This window comes from Giraffa tippelskirchi, chromosome 3, assembly GCF_054371585.1.
Source record: "Giraffa tippelskirchi isolate mGirTip1 chromosome 3, T2T-mGirTip1v1.2.pri, whole genome shotgun sequence".
In the NCBI taxonomy this organism is placed as follows: domain Eukaryota; kingdom Metazoa; phylum Chordata; class Mammalia; order Artiodactyla; family Giraffidae; genus Giraffa; species Giraffa tippelskirchi.
In genome coordinates this window covers 160,223,138-160,238,880 of record NC_137277.1, presented here as the reverse complement: position 1 = coordinate 160,238,880, position 15,743 = coordinate 160,223,138, and the positions used below count along the sequence as shown (strand labels likewise).

Here is a 15,743-nt window from a genome sequence, read left to right as displayed (position 1 = left end):
ATAATAAAACTTGAGTTTAAGTCATAGTAATCCTACAGTAAGGTCAGCATCATTACTGCGTAGTCACTTCTTATATTTAAAACAAAATGTTTGATCATTATCAAACAGAACAATAGTGTTCTAGAACTAGGCATATATATATACACACACACCCATAAGTATCTAGGTAATTATGTCACCACCTATAGACAGCCAGATAGTGGTGATTGAAGTTACTAAATATAATAATGTGTTAGAAAAAGTGGAAATCAAAATGAGATTAACAGATCATTTAATTGTAATTTAAAATATAAATGCATTTTATTTAGGATGAGCTTATCCAAGGTGCTGAAAAGTAGGTGTTTTAAATGTGTTTTTAATGACCCTTGTACATAATTCTGAATTAGTATTCAAAGCTGTCTTCTCTAAATCATGACCATATAATTTTAAATAGAGTTTTAAAATCAAATACTAACATTTGTCTACTAGTATAGGAAGTATTTAGCCAAAGAATTGACAGCAGTAAGCTATGCTAATATTGAAGAACAATCACAGCTCAAACTCAAAAATTAGAATCCTGAAATCATCACTATATACCTGCAAGTGAACTTAAAGAAAAGACAGAGTTGCCTATGTTGATGTAGCTTGTTTTATAGACACTAAAATATATAAAGATTTTCATATATAAAACCACTATCCATCATAACAGAAAGCAGATTGAAAACAGAGAATGAACTTCCTGGCCCACACTCTACAAACTGGCCAATGGTGGTGCCCAAATACACCAGGTAATTGTTCCACCATCTGCTTCACATTGATTACACAGTCCTGATGATACATTTCCTAGGACTGCAGGGAGATTCCATGTAAAAATTAAACATGATTTGGACTTTCTAAATTAGGAGTCTTCAAAATAGCATAAAAACTGGTTTTAGAGCAAATTGAAAGCTTTGATAAGGTTTTCTTTTCTAGGAATTAACCAATAGCTTTAATATTGCTAATGTAAAACACTTTTTTTACATTCATGCTAATAGTGTTGTAAAGCATAAGGGGTTTCTAGTTTTAAATCAAATGCAAACATGCCTCTGAAGATGTATAGGGTCCTATTTAATGTTGCACATAAAACACAAGCACACTTTGACTTAAATGATGCTAACTGATATGAATGGCAACTTATTTTACTAGATAATTATTTTGCAATTTTGGCAAAAAAATATTTATAGAAAGTAATTTATCATTTTCCTAAACCTCAAAATACAAATTCTCATATATTAAATACTTAATATAATCAATGTCTTATCTTTCATGTTTATTATTTAGAGAAAAAAAGAATCATTTTTTTCCCCAAGCCTAGAAATTCTTGAACAAACCTTCTGTTAACTGGTGACAGAAAGGACATGGCAAGAAAAAGCCAATCAAATATTACATATTTACTTCAGGCGCTGACAGCCAAAATGCTGAGCTCAGTGGCTTAGTTGTGTCTGACTCTTTGTGATTTCATGGACTGTAGCCTGCCTGGCTCCTCTGTCCATGGAACGCTCCAGGCAAAAATACTGGAGTGGGTTGCCATTTTCTCCTACAGGGGATCTTCCTGATCTAGGGATTGAACCCACATCTCCTGTGTCTCCTGCATTGGCAGGTGGATTCTGTGATAGCCAAAGAGCAGGGCCTAACTGTAGGAAAGCTATATCATTCAACCAAGAAAAGGGATAAGTTACCTGGACGTTATCCAAGATTCATGAAAATATCTTTAATTTCAAGAACAGAGATTGAAGGGCTGCTTCCATGTGAGATATTTTCATTTTAAATTAACTTAGATTTTTATTGAGGACATAAGACATGTTTAAGGAAATCAAATTCTATAGCCTTGCAATAAAAAATGGTACTTTTATACTTTAACTCCTCTAACATCACATGGGCCCGTTCCCCAAAGTGTTATTTTAAACTCTCTTAGCTGCTTCTTTTGAAAATTTCCACCATATTGGACAACCATTTATGCTACTGCCATTTTTTTAATGTATCATTTTCAGGCATTTTCCATGGAATTTCTATCAGGAAGAACATTAGACTTTTATGTAATTACACTCAGTTCTTATCTCTCCACCCTTTCAATTAGTTTATATCACAATTCCAAGTCAGTATTAACAAACTCAGTTAATACTGAGTTCAATCACATTATTATAACATCTATCCTTATTATTCACTGCTGACTCAGTTAGGACGTTCTGATTACATATGCCTTGTTGCACAAACTTACTTCCCCAATTTTTTTTTTTCTGGGTTGGTTTCTATGCACCTATCACTAATCACTCCTAAACTCTTCTCTAAAGCTATAGAACTTCTTTCAGTACTCTTTCTTGCAGGATCAAATACATCAAAAGTTTATTTTTGAATTCTTATTTCCTGGAGACCATACCTCCAAAACTAGAGCTTGGCTAGTTACATAGGAAAAGTCTATCTGGGAGTTCCTAAGAAAGTGTGTATGTAGGGATAAAATTATGAGTGGAAAGCAAACTGACATTTTCCTTTTGTGACCCTCATGTCGGTATCTGTAGGCATTTTTTCTGGGTCTGATTTAATTCTTCCAATAACGAACACCATCTTGTGGCCTATGTTCCAGGAGCTGAGTGAGGGGAAGAGTGGAGAGAATGTTGTTGGTCAAAATTTATGTTTTTAGTTCACTTTTTGTGCTTTGTGTTTCTCAGTCCAGAGCCTCTTCTGATTCAATTTTCCTGGAAAACAAACTCTTCTTTTGAGAGTTGTGGTTGAAGGGAGAATGCTTGTTTGAATAGGGAGGGGAGATCTCAGGTTTAAACTGCTCTTCTACAACTATGTCAGCTCCATACCGCCTCCCTAAATTCTCTGTAGCAAGTGGTATCAGATCCAGAATCATTAAGGAGTTCTGTTATATAAATTAACATATCATCTTAAAGTTTTCCTTTACAGGCACTTAGGTTCCTGCCTCCTCTACTTTGCTCAGCCAGTTACCACTCCTCCACCTGTCTCATACTGACATCTCTCGCCCATTATAGTATTTTCTTCATTTTATTTGCTTTTGGGTATTTATACCTATATTCTTCTTTACTGTCATTGTGGTGGGGTTCTGGCATTTAATTCACTGTATTTAATTCATTCTTTGGTGTGATATTTACATTTTGGTGGATAAAAGGTGGTGCAAATTTTCCCATAATCTAAGTTTAGATAATCTAAATTTTAACTATACAGTTTAAAATTTATTCTGCAAGATCTCAGGTAAAAGACCTGTACTGGGAAAACTACAAAACACTGATGAAAGAAACTGAAGACAACATAAGCAGATGTAAAGAAATATCATGCTCTTGGATTGGTAGAATTAATATTGTTAAAATGACCATGTTACCCGAGGCAATCTACAGATTCGGCGCAATCCCTATCAAAATACCAATAGCATTTTTCACAGAACTAGAATAAATGATTTTAAATTTGTATAGAAACACACACAAAAAACCCAAATGACCAAAACAATCCCAAGAAAGAAGACGACAGCTGGAGGAATCATGCTCACTATCTTCAGACTATGTTACAAGGCCACAGTAATCAAAACGGTATGACACTTGCACAAAAACAGACACACAGATCAATGGAACAGAACAGAGTACTCATAAATAAACCCACACACTTACAGTCAGTATGACATACTGACTACCTGTATATGACATACAAGAATATATAATGGAGAAAAAGGAGTCTCTTCAATAAAAAGTAGTACTAGGAAAACTGGTTAATCACATGTAAAATAAGGAAATTAGAACATTCCCTAACATCATATACAAAAATAAACTCAAAATGAATTAAAGACCTAAATGGAATCCATAAAATGGATTCCATAAAATTCCATTCCTTTATGGAATCCATAAAATTCCAAATGGACACCATAGGCAGAACACTCTGACTTAGATCACAGCAAAATTTTTTTGATTCTGTTTTATAAAGCAAAGGAAATAAAAGCAAAGGTAAACAAATGGAACTTAATTAAACTTAAAAGCTATTGGACAGTGAAACAAATGAACTCATGAAAAGACAACCTACTGAATGATAAAATATTTACAAATAATAAAACAATTAATATCTAATATATAAACAGCTCATATAACTCAACATTAAAAATAAAAGCAGACAACCTGATTAAAAAATGGGCAGACCCTGAATAGACATTTTTTCAAAGAGGATATGCACATGACTAATAGGCACATGAAAAGTTGCTCAACTCGGGTAATCAGAGAAATGCAAATCAAACCATATGAGTTATCATCTTACACCTGTCAGAATGACTATCATCAGATTATCTATAAATAACTAATGCTGGTGAGGATGTGGAGAAAAGGGAACCCCTACAATGTTGGTGGAAATGTAAATTGGTACAATCATTGTGGAAAAGAGTATGGAGGTTTCTCAGAAGACTAAAAATAGAACTAACACATGACCCAGCAATTCCAATATTTGAAGAAAACAAAATCATTAATTCAAAAAAATATGGACCACAATGTTCAGAGCAGCATTATTTACAATTGGCAATATACGGAAGCAGCTTAATTAAATGTCCATCAACAGATTAAAGAAGATGTAGTATTTATATGGAGAAGGCAATGGCAATCCACTCCAGTACTCTTGCCTGGAAAATCCCATGGATGGAGGAGCCTGGTAGGCTACAGTCCATGGGGTCTCGAAGAGTCGGACACAACTGAGCGACTTCACTTTCATGCACTGGAGAAGGAAATGGCAACTCACTCCAGTATTCTGGCCTGGAGAATCCCAGGGATGGGGGAGCCTGGTGGGCTGCCATCTATGGGGTCGCACAGAGTTGGACACGACTGAAGCAACTTAGCAGCAGCAGTATATATCTATATGCATGTATGTATGTATATGTATATATGTGCATACACACATTGTATGTATATATATATATAGTGTGTATATATATATATGTATAGTATACGATATACATGGTATATATGTGGTATATATATGGTGTATATATATATATGGTGTGTATATATATTTATTTATGGTATGTGTGTGTGTATATATATGTGTGTGTGTATATATATATATATACACACACACACACACACAATGGAAAATTACTCATCTGTAAAAAAGAATGGTAGTTTTCTACTTTAAACAACATGCTAAATGGAATAAATCAGACAAAGAAAGAAAAATACTGATTATATTACTTATATATGGAATCTAAGAAACAAGCTAGTGGATATAACAAAAAAGAAATAGACTCACAGATACAGAGAACAAATTAGTGGTTACCAGTCAGAAGAGCAGAGGGGCAACACAGGAGTGGGGGATTAAGGGGTACAAACTAATACATGTAAAATAAGCTATAAGGACATATTGTACAATTCCCTACAAGGGAATATAGCCAATATTTTATAACAACTGTAAATGAATTAAAACCTTTAAAAATTGTGAATCACTGTATTGTACCCCTTAGTTTATATAACAGTACACATCAGCTATACTTCAAAAAAGGTGAAAAAAATTAAGTGGGACTACTTCAAACTAAAATTCTTCTGCACAGCAAAGAAAACTACTAATAAATGAAAAGGCAACCTACTAAATTAGAGAAAATATTTGAAAATCATATCTGATAAGAGGTTAATATCCAAAATATATAACAAACTCAGAAGGTTAAACAACAGGACAAAACAATCTGACTAAAAATGGCCAGAAGATCTGAATAGATATTTTTCTAAAAAAGAGGTACAGATGGTCAACCAGGTACAGGAAAATGTGCTCAACATCACTAATCATCAGGGGTATGCATATGAAAACTACAAAGAGATATCACCTCATACCTACTAGAATGGCTATTTGGCTATTATTTTTTTAAAAAAAGATGAGAAGTAACAAATTTTGGCAAGGTTATAGAGAAAGAGGAACTCTTTTGGGAATCTCTGGTGGGAATTTAAAATGCTGCAGCCCCTATGAAAAACAGTATGGAGATTCCTCAAAAAATAAAAATGGAGTACAGTCACTATGTAAAATCATATTGAGGTGCCTCAGAAAACTAAAAAGAGTATTACCATATGATCCAGTAATTCCAACCCTGGGAATATACCCAGACAAGACTATAATTCAACACACACCTCTATGTTCAGAGCAGCACTGTTCACAATAGCCAAAAACATGGAAACAGCCTAAATATCAGTTGACAGATGAATGGATAAAGAAGATGTACTACATATATACCATGAAACACTATTCAGCCATAAAAAAGAAGGAAATAATGCCATTTGCAGCAATATGGACACAACTAGAGATTATCATCCTAAGTGAAGTTAAATCAGAAAGACAAATACTATATGATATCACTTGTAATGTGGGATCTAAAATATGGCACAAATAAACCTATCTACAAAACAGGAACAGACTCATAGATGCAAAGAACAGACTTGTGGTTACCAAGAGAGGGACGAGGGAGAGGAATGGATTAGAAGTTTTGGGCTTTGATAGATGCAAACTATTATTAATACATTCAGAATGAAGAAACAATAAGGTCCTAATATATACAGAAAGGGAACTATACTGAATATCCTGTAATAAACCATAATAGAAAATAATATAAAAAAAGAATGTATATATATGTAAAATGGAGCCACTTTGCTGTAGTGAAGAGATTGGCACAACACTGTAAACTAACTACATTGTAAATCAACTATATGTCAATAAAAAAATAAATGAAAATTGAACAACCACATGATCCAGTTTTTCCAGTTCTGGGTGTTTATCTAAAGGAAATAAAACAACTTGAAAACTGAAACTTTTGAAATGTAATTTGAAAAGATATATGCATTTCTATGTTAATCATAGCACAATTTACATTAGTCAAATCATGGAAGCAATGTAAGCATCAATGTATTATATAAATAGTATACAGGTACAATGGAATATTATTCAGTTATAAAAAAGAATGAAATCTTGCCATTTGTGACAACATGGATGGACCTTGAGGGCACTACACTAGGGGAAATAAATAAAAGAATGACAAATACACTGTTTCACTTATATATGAATCTTAAAAAAAGAAAAACAAAACAACTTCAAAACAAAAAACATGAGCTCACCAATACAGAATACAGACTGCGGCTGCCAGAGGCAAGGATTGGGAAGCAGACAAAAGGTGCAAACCTCTAGTTATGAGATTAATGAATTGTGAGGATGTAATATATAGCGACTGAACTGAACTGAACTGAATATACAGTACAGTAACTATAGTTAGCAATACAGTATTGTATATTTAAAAGCTGCTAAGAAAGCTTTTAAAAGTTCTTACCATATGACAAAATTTTGTAACTACATGTTCAGTTCAGTTCAGTTCAGTCGCTCAGTCGTGTCCGACTCTTTGCGACCCCATGAATTGCAGCATGCCAGGCCTCCCTGTCCATCACCAACTCCGTGAGTCTACCCAAACCCATGTCCATCGAGTCAGTGATGCCATCCAACCATCTCATCCTCTGTCGTCTCCTTCTCCTCCTGCCCTCAATCCTACCCAGCATCAGGGTCTTTTCAGATGAGTCAGCTCTTCACATGAGGGGGCCAAAGTATTGGAGTTTCAGCTTCAACATCAGTCCTTCTAATGAACACCCAGGATTGATCTCCTTTAGGATGGATTGATTGGATCTCCTTGCAGTCCAAGGGACTCTCAAGAGTCTTCTCCAACACCACAGTTCAAAAGCATCAATTCTGCAGCGCTCAGCTTTCTTCACTGTCTAACTCTCACATCCATACATGACCACTGGAAAAACCATAGCCTTGACTAGACAGACTTGTTGGCAAAGTAATGTCTCTGCTTTTAAATATGCTATCTAGGTTGGCCATAACTTTCCTTCCAAGGAGTAAGCGTCTTTTAATTTCATGGCTTCAATCACTATCAGCAGTGATTTTGGAGCCCCCCAAAATAAAGTCTGACACTGTTTCCACTGTTTCCCCATCTATTTGCAATGAAGTGATGGGACCAGATGCCATGATCTTAGTTTTCTGAACGTTGAGCTTTAAGCCTACTTTTTCACTCTCCTCTTTCACTTTCATCAAGAGGTTCTTTAATTCTTCACTTTCTGCCATAAGGGTGGTGTCATCTGCATATCTGAGGTTATTGATATTTCTCCCGGAAATCTTGATTCCAGCTTCTGTTTCTTCCAGCCAAGCATTTCTCATGATGTACTCTGCATATAAGTTAAATAAGCAGGGTGACAATATACAGCCTTGACGTACTCCTTTTCCTATTTGGAACCTGTCTGTTGTTCCATGTCCAGTTCTAACTGTTGCTTCCTGACCTGCATACAGGTTTCTCAAGAGGCAGGTCAGGTGGTCTGGTATTCTCATCTCTTTCAGAATTTTCCACAGTTGATTGTGATCCACACAGTCAAAGGCTTTGGCATAGTCAATAAAGCAGAAATAGATGTTTTTCTGGAACTCTCTTGCTTTTTCGATGATCCAGCAGATATTGGCAATTGATCTCTGGTTCCTCTGCCTTTTCTAAAACCAGCTTGAACATCTGGAAGTTCACGGTTCACGTATTGCTGAAGCCTGGCATGGAGAATTTTGAGCATTACTTTACTAGCATGTGAGATGAGTGCAATTGTGTGGTAGTTTGAGCATTCTTTGGCATTGCCTTTCTTTGGGATTGGAACGAAAACTGATCTTTTCCAGTCCTGTGGCCACTGCTGAGTTTTCCAAATTTGCTGGCATATCGAGTGCAGCACTTTCACAGCATCACCTTTGAGGATTTGAAATAGCTCAACTGGAATTCCATCACCTCCACTAGCTTTGTTCGTAGTGATGCTTTCTAAGGCCCACTTGACTTCACATTCCAGGATGTCTGGCTCTACGTGAGTGATCACACCATCGTGATTATCTGGGGCATGAAGATCTTTTTTGTACAGTTCTTCTGTGTATTCTTGCCACCTTTTCTTAATATCTTCTGCTTCTGACAGAATGTGGTCCACTGGAGAAGGGCATGGAAAACCACTTCAGTATTCTTGCCTTGAGAACCCCAAGAACAGTATGAAAAGGCAAAAGGATAGGACACTGAAAGATGAACTCCCCAGGTCAGTAAGTGCCCAATATGCTACTGGAGATCAGTGGAGAAATAACTCCAGAAAGAATGGTGGGATGGAGCCAAAGCAAAAACGATACCTAGCTGTGGATGTGACTGGTGATAGAAGCAAAGTCCGATGCTGTAAAGAGCAATATTGCATAGGAACCTGGAATGTTAGGTCCATGAATCAAGGCAAATTGGAAGTGGTCACACAGGAGATGGCAAGAGTGAACGTCGACATTCTAGGAATCAGCGAACTAAGATGGGCTGGAATGGGTGAATTTAACTCAGATGACCATTATATCTACTACCGTGGGCAAGAATCCCTTAGAAGAAATGGAGTAGCCATCATGGTCAACAAAAGAATCCAAAATGCAGTACTTGGATGCAATCTCAAAAACGACAGAATGATCTCTGTTCGTTTCCAAGGCAAACCATTCAGTATCACAGTAATCCAAACCTATGCCCCTGCCAGTAATGCCAAAGAAGCTGAAGTTGAACGGTTCTATGAAGACCTACAAGACCTTCTAGAACTAACACCCGCAAAATATGTCCTTTTCATTATAAGGGACTGGAATGCAAAAATAGGAAGTCAGGAAACACCTGGAGTAACAGGCAAATTTGGCTTTGGAGTACAGAATGAAGCAGGGCAAGGCTAATAGAGTTTTGCCAAGAGAACGCACTGGTCATAGCAAACACCCTATTCCAACAACACAAGAGAAGACTCTACACGTGGACCTCACCAGATGGTCAACACCGAAATCAGGTTGATTATATTCTTTGCAGCCAAAGATGGAGAAGCTCTACACAGTCAGCAAAAACAAGGGAGCAGACTGTGGCTCAGATCATGAACTGCTTATTGCCAAATTCAGACTTAAATTGAAGAAAGTAGGGAAAACCACTAGTCCATTCAGGTATGACCTAGATCAAATCCCTTATGAGTATACAGTAGAAGTGACAAATAGATTTAAGAGACTAGATCTGATAGACAGAGTGCCTGATGAACTATGGACAGAGGTTCATGACATTGTACAGGAGACAGGGATCAAGACCATCCCCATGGAAAAGAAATGCAAAAAACAAATTGGCTGTCTGAGGAGGCCTTACAGATAGCTGGGAAGAGAAGAGAAGCGAAAAGCAAAGGAGAAAAGAAAAGATATTCCCATCTGAATGCAGAGTTCCAAAGAATAGCAAGGAGAGATAAGAAAACCTTCCTCAGCGATCAATGCAAAGAAATAGAGGAAAACAACAGATTGGGAAAGACTAGAGATCTCTTCAAGAAAATTAGAGATACCAAAGGAACATTTCATGCAAAGATAGGCTCGATAAAGGACAGAAATGGTAACTACATGAGGTGTTAACTAAATTTATTGTGGTAATCACTTCACAATATATACACATACCAAATCATCATGTTGTACACCTTAAACTAATACAGTGTTGTCAATTATATCTCAATACTAGAGAAAAAAAATTAAATTTAAATATAGAGATTCTTAGGTCAAAAATAATGAAGTTTGGGTCTAAGATCTCTCCCCTTGCCCATAAGTATATGCCTGTTTAAACACAGGTCATGCTTTTCTGGTCTTTAATACAATAATAGTTACCTCAATAGCCCTTAAGGTCTCCCAAGAACTACCATGTCTAAAGCTACAGGTATCTAATCAACTGCCCTCCCTAGCTAATGGTCACCAGCTCAGAAACATCTCTGGCCTTAGGTCTGTGCTTCCTTTAAGCTTCCTTTCTCATGGAACATTCCTTGTCTATACCTGTTACTTTCATGTGTGGCCTTGTCTCTTTTGCCTTCTATACACTGGCAGCTCAAGTTGGGACCATCATTTTGAGTCTGACCTGTCTCTCCATTGGAACTGTGCTTCTGGTAACTTTTGCCTGGGCTCCACACATTTCATCCAGTTGATTAGTAGTGATGTGACCAACACTTTCCTCTGGAACCAATGTTCCCTGACTACCACCTGCCTCTCTTGTCTCATGGGCAAGGGAATGACAATGTTCTATTGTCATCCTAATTGGATGGTATTGGATTTTAACTGGCCCTTCAAATTATATTTTTAGTGATTTTTAATTCAGCATTCAGAATATGACTGTTTTTAACTAATTTATACTCAAAGTAAGCCTGAGATAAAATGGGAGCTGGGTGGTGTAGAATAGTCACTTGTTTGGCTATCCAGGAAGCCAAGTTTAATTTTAGCCTTGAGAGAATTTGAAATCATTATAATTAAATGAACATTAAAGCCCAGAAGTGAAAAGACACTTTTTTTTTAAAAGCACACCCATTCATTTAGCATCAATTCACTACTGGCAGTTCATTCTCCCAAATGTTCTACCACTGAACATGCATACAGAGTTAGAGTAAAATATTTCTGGAGGAATTCAAATAACTTGGAAGTAGGTCATTGCTGGGGATATAGATATTATATTTGACTTGAATATCTACAGAAATGTATAAAATGTGTATGTATTTGTAGAGAAGATTATATTGCTTCATGTATTTTATTTGTGATGTGCAGTGATGGGACAGTTGTTGTACAATGATTGCAGGGTACACCCTGTGCATGGTGTTGGGCTTCAATACAATTGTTGGGTAACAACCACTCTTGAGCTTGGGCTCCAAGGTTAATCTGAAGTGCACTCCAGAAAAATTGGCAACCATTTCACAGTTGCTTCAAAATGCTACATAAGTTCTGCTTCAGTCCAAAACCATGCTCTAACTGAAGAATGTCAATGGTATCATGGTCTGAGCTTTCTTGAAAAACAGCTGAGAAAATATGACTGGCACTTTAGTCTGCTAGTCCTGCAAAGAACTAAAAGGTGTTTTTGTAAGATTTAGGAAAAAAACCATTGGTTCAAAACGTGCTTTGGAATTTCCAGTAGAAAATGAAAGCAAAGACTCTTAACATTAGCATGTTATTGTCAACAGTGGCATCTCTGTTAAGCTTGTTCTCTTACCTAAATGCTCCATTACTGTCATCTCTCAGGTTTGTCATACCCACCGTCCTGACAGTACAAACGTTCCCCTGTAAAATCTGCCAAACAGGGCAGCTGACATGCTGCTCTTTAATATCAGCCTGTCAGAACACCTAAGAGAAAGGAATTTGCTTTTGTGCTTGGAGCTGAGTCTAGGACTACCGTGCGCACACTGTAATCGTTAGCCTTGCCCTGCTATGAAATTCTGCCTATAGGAACCATAGAATCTGTTGCTGGAAAATGCTATTGGCATAAATCTATCATGCTAATTAGATTGCATACATCTTGGTGGAGCTAGTTATTCTAAAAAAACATTTTTCCTGGTGTGAATCGTCTTTAATTTCTTTTAATGACAAGTTGTTTTAAAATGTATATTGGATTTTCCTCTGCCACAACCAAGTGATACCTGCATAGAAGTCAAGAAAAATATATTCGGCCTAATTTGTCTTGCTTATATTCTATTCTTGTGGGATATACATGCCTCTGCATTCATTTTAACTTTGTCTTACCTTAGAAGGAATGTTCCTTTTGGTTTAAAAAATGTGATTGATTTCAGTAATCAGGGTGACATACTGGACAGTCTCATTTACCAAATATGGTTTTCTTGGCACCCCATGGGTAGGTCATTGAGCTTTTATGTTCTCTCTTATCTGATTCTCTTGTGGTATGTGTTTATGGGAGGCCCGAGGGCAGTCTATTAATAAAAGGGATGTGCTCATAAAAGAGTGTAGCTAATTTTATAACAAATACAACAGAACTTCTAAAACCAGTCCGTGTGGCATATTTATATAGTCACCTTGGGAGAATGTGGACTAATCCCAAACAATTTCTTTGGAATGCCTACAGAAGGTATAGCAGCACATGCTTTTATCCCCTAACTGAGTAGTCTATTTTAGTATGTGAAATTAAAAAGTCACACATGATCACCACAATAACAAACAAAGTATCTAAAATACAAATGATGACCACACACACACACCCAAACAACTTATTTTAACCCCTGGCTTAACTCCTCCTTGATTATAAACTCTCATTTCACAGTTTTCACTTGCTCTTAAAACTTAAACACTGTATATGTGGATTTATCACTTTTAAGGAGAATGTATAGATAATATACTTTAACTTGTTCTTTTCCCTTCAACAATATATCATGGGTATGGGCAGGTTTACCATGAAATCAATGAACTGTGAACTTTAGGGTTTCTTACTTTTATGGGCCTTTTCTAAGGCCTTGAAAAGGAGAGATCCCAGAAATTTTTTAAATGTCTCCTTTTTTTATTTCTAAAGGAGGCCCTAGATTATTTTAACGCACCAGGTCCTACAAAAGTGGATCTATTTCTGAGCTTAAATATCTCTCTAGGCCAGTAGATCTGGCCTATGAACATACTTACTGTTCTAATATTCTCATGAATGTGAATCTTTCTGACGGAACTGTCAAATATACAAAGAAATGCATACAAAGATTATTGTAACATCTTAAAGGAAATAAAAATAGGACAATCTGGATTTTTTACCACTTGTGCATGTGTACTCAGTTACGTCCGACCTTTGCAACCCCATGGACTGTAGCCCACCAGGCTTCTCTGCCCATGGGATTATCCAGGCAAGAATACTGGAGGGGATTGCCATGTCCTCCTCCAGGGGATCTTCCCAACCCGGGGATCGAACCCAGGTTTCCTGCATTAGCAGGAGGATTCTTTAGCACTGAGCAACCTGAGGGGAGAAGTTAAAAAATTATGGTACTACCACACATTGAATACATGTGTTTTGTGTTTTCTAAGTGACAGCGAATTGTTAGTTTCTAAGGATAGACTTGATTTTTGGAAACAAAGGATATTTAGAGTCTTGTGAAAAGTAGAGGAGACACTGCAATAGCATTACCTTTTGTTAAAATTAGAATACGACTGTGAAGTCATGGGATTATTTTATTTGGCCAAATCCTCCCATCAACAGGCATGCATTGATAACTTGCTTTGTTTCAGGTTTTCTGGTGGATAAAACTAGGCCCCATTTTTAAAAGTGGAAATAACATTTGCATGACAATCCCAGTTTAATGCAGAGTGTCAGATAGCAGGCACTCAAGGAGTCTTTTGTAAAAGAATAAGAAAGTAAGAGATCAGATTTGTAGTTACAGAAAGAAAGCCATGTTACAGTGGGGGAAATAAATGAAGGTCATTAAAAGATACCAAATTTCTGGATATATGATTATAAGTTTAATACTAGGGGTGTAACATACACATGATAACTATAGTCATTGTTTTGTGGCATATTTGGAACTTGTTAAGAGAGTACATCCTAAGAGTTCTTGTCACAAAGAAAGAAACTTTTCCTTTCTTTCTTTCTTAATCTATATGAGATGACGGATGTTAACTAAACATATTGTGGTAATCATTTCAAATACTGTAAGTCGAGTCATTATGGTGTACATGTTAAACTTCTGCAGTGCTGTAGGCCAACTATATCTCAATAAAATTAGAAGAAAAAGCAAGTGAATCAATACAATGCTGTATTGGTATTATGTATATTGTATCATAAGAACACAAAAGAAGGAGAGATGTTAGTTCCCTAGATGTGTCAGACAATGCTTACTTCACAGAGGATATGATGTTTGAGCTTAATCTTTAAAGATAAAGAGAAATTGAAGGGGAAAAAAGAGTGACAGAAAACATTTTGGTTAGAAGGAAGTAGAATATAAAAAGCATAGATGTGCAAAATTTGACTTGTATTAATTGAGTTTAAGGTACAAGGTCTGTACATGAATAACAGAAGCTGGGATTGAAAATGTTAGACAGTTGCCCAAAGGCAAGTAGTTCTTCTCATTTCATATTCTTACACTGTATCTTATTTTCCTTCCTCAGTGGTCTTTTTTAGAACAAAATTTCTCTATTGGATAAATTTTGTTTGCCACACTTAGCTAACATTTCCCTCTAGTTTATTTGAAAAAGTATTCAAGTTTTTCCCTTTCTGGAGTATTCTACAAGGTGGTTGTTACCAAAGGTAAGAGCAAAATTGAAATACTCGTAGAAAATCAGGCTCATGAAAAAAGGTAACACACAGATAGCAACTAGAAAATTCACCACAGTGTCTTCATTATGGAGCTTCAAATTTGAATCTGCTTGCTATTAACTGAGTTAAAAAATAAAATCACAGTTTTAATAAAAAAATATGTATATAACTTTGAAAATAATATTCTTTCTTATGTCTTTTTATAGAGGACAATTCTTGACCGTTAGAGTCAAAATGCCTTGGTGGTAGTTACTTAAGTTCTCTGTTATAGCAAATGGAAAGTTTATGTAGTTTAAATGAGATATTAATAGGTAAGATGTTTAGTATGTGTTGGGGACTGAGCTAAGTATTTAACTCTTTTATCCTCATGATAACTCCAAAGCTGAGGACTGTTATCTTCTGCTCCATTTATAAATGAAGCATTGAGAGAGAAAACCATAATTCAAACAGAAATGTGCAACCCAATGTTCATTGCAGCACTATTTAAAATAGCCAGGACATGGAAACAACCTAAATGTCCATCAATAAAGAAATGGATAAAGAGGATGTGGTACATATTTATAATGGAATATAGCTCAGCCATAAAAAGGAATGAAATTGGGTCATTTGTAGAGACGTGGAAGGACCTAGAGATGGCCATTCAGAGTGAAGTAAGTCAGAAAAACAAATATTGCAGATAAAT

At 36.1% G+C, this 15,743-nt stretch overlaps 1 protein-coding gene across 6 annotated transcripts in view; it reads right to left on the bottom strand.

Moving 5' to 3' along the window:
* Nucleotides 1-15,743, bottom strand: part of SPAG16 (sperm associated antigen 16) — a 981,998-nt gene that overhangs the window by 18,749 nt on the left and 947,506 nt on the right. The window lies entirely within an intron of this gene.